Below are 2,499 nucleotides of genomic sequence, written 5' to 3'. Positions count from 1 at the left end.
ACTCCAGACACCCCTGTGTCTTCCTTTCTGATCTTTATTCCCACTGTCCTCTCTACTGGTAATCAACACTATGACTTTTATGCTATTATTTGCTTGCTTTTTAGTGTAGTTTATCTTGGTCTTTTAAATGTCTCATCATAAAGTTTTATGACTTTTCCCAGTTAAATTTTTATACTTATTTTGTTGGATTACTGCTAGGTCCTAGATATCATGAGATCCTAGATAGCATACATTTTTATACTAATGCATTTTTAATTTTCATGTTCTAATTGTTATTGATTGACATAAATGCATTTGGTTTATATCCATTTGGTTTGTTTTAGTATTATGTGTTCTTATTAACTACAAGCGTGTTTTTCTTTACCTCGGTGATCATGGTTGTAATAACTATTTTAAAGTCCTTAGCTGATAATTCCAACATCTGCACCATGTTGGGACTAGCATCTGTTGATTGACTTTTCTCCTGAGATTGGGTAGCCCTTTCTTGGTTGTTCATATGCCGAGTAATTTTGGAATATATAACAGTCATTTTGAATGCTGAGTTGTAGAGATTCTGTATTTTGTTACCTTGCTCTGTGAGACCATTACTGTTTTAGCAGGCAATTAACTTGACTGGACTCAAAATTGTCCTGGCTGTAAGTAGGGGCCTTATATTGTTAGTATTATTTCTATTCCATTTGAATGATTGTCTGAGACCTAATACTATTCCTGTACTTTCCTTAAATCTATAATAAAGGGCACTCATATCATGGGGCCTAGATTAGGAGGAATATTTATCAACATATACTTTTTGAACATACCTATCCGGAGAAGAAATATTGACAGATCCGTAAACATCTATGTAGCGGTCAGGAGTGTAAGAAGTTTCAGGATGGATATGCTTCCCTTAAGCTCCCTTCTTACCTCCCTCTGCTGGCTAAGATGGCCACAATATTCAGTATTAGGCAAGTTTGAATAATTAATAAGAAAAGTTGTCTGGGAAGTATAAGAAAGAGTAGTGAAGAAGGATTATTCTATATCTAAGGTCAGATAATTAACCATATCCTCATCATGTACATAAGATTTAAGACAATCAGGGACAGTTAAGCTGCGTTGGTTATGCTACCAACAGCAATCCCCAGGGTTCTGTCACTTTGGCAGTGATACTCCTAATAAATGAAGCTTTTATCATGGGCACGTCAAGGTTGGGTTCTTATGCTACTGAAGTAGAAATCATCTGACTTTAAAGGCCCTTACCAAGAGGACTTTAGGGGGAAAAGTGTTTTTTTCATCAACCTGGAAGCTGTTGGCATGTATACTGTGGGGAAATTGACATCTGCTGGCAAAATCCCGGTCCTTCGTTAAGACCCCAGAACAGTATATCTTAGTAAATTTTAGCAGACCCATTTGACACTATGATTTACATCTTCAACTGGAATGTAAACTCCATGAAGGGCAGAGAACTTCCTATTTGTTCTCTTTTCTGTCTCCAGCGTCCAGAGCAAATACTTGCTGGATAAATTTGAACAAATCTGCCACCTCATTTCCAGTTGGGCAAACTCATGCAGTTCATGAATTCACTGGAGTCATGCAGTTTCCCAGACTGGATTTCAAAGTAGTACAATGACCTTGAGCTTATGTTCCCTAAGAGTCGGCCCTTCGGAGGGCAGGAGCATGGGTCAGAAACAAGTATAAGATGTCTTTAAAAAATCTGATAATATGAAGGGGAAGAATCCTTTAGTTTTTGTTATTCTCACTTTCCAGTCCAGTTGAATTAATAACTTCATTGCAGTGAACACATGGCCTCTGACTACAACACCTATTAGGAGAAATTTCTTTACATTGTTGCTTGTCATTTTCCCCACTAACTAATCAGTCCAAATCATTAAACTAGAGTTTATAAAACAGAGGTTGCAATGAGAGTGAAAAGGGATGGAATTTACAATCAGCAGAAAAGTCTACTGGGAGAAATAAGAACGAACATTTTGCTTTTCAAAGTTTCTCACTTAATTATTGAAAAGGCTGTAAAGTATGCGTACAGTGTAAGAATAATTCACAATTTAAAAAATCAAATTATACAGATTCATACAGAATAAAATGTAAAGTTTTTTATATTCCTAAGCCATTTTTATTTTTGTTGGGTCTGAGGCTGATGCTGAGAGGGCCTGTTTTCAGTGTATGCACTGAGGCACAGCAGGAACTGGGAGGATTTCACTTTCATTTCTTTATTTCCAAAGCACAACCACTGACCCAGCCAACCAGAAATCAGTTCGCTTTAAATGGAAAATGCCAGGGAGTTGCCTCAATTCTTCAGTGAAGGAAAAAACTCAAAAGCTAAGCATTATGAGATGTAGAAAATATAAGGAAGGGGCTCAAGACAAGGGCTATGACTAGTAGTTTTGGAACAAATGCCAGTGGCACATTTTAAATCAACTTTAATGTTGATCCCGCAGAAGGACGTACCATCTAGTGGCTAACTATTGGTTTTAATCAATTAGAATTGTGTTATGGATTGAATTG

The sequence above is a fragment of the Trichechus manatus genome, unplaced genomic scaffold (genome assembly GCF_000243295.1).
Source record: "Trichechus manatus latirostris isolate Lorelei unplaced genomic scaffold, TriManLat1.0 scaffold00007, whole genome shotgun sequence".
Lineage (NCBI taxonomy): Eukaryota > Metazoa > Chordata > Mammalia > Sirenia > Trichechidae > Trichechus > Trichechus manatus.
This window is presented reverse-complemented; position numbering follows the sequence as displayed.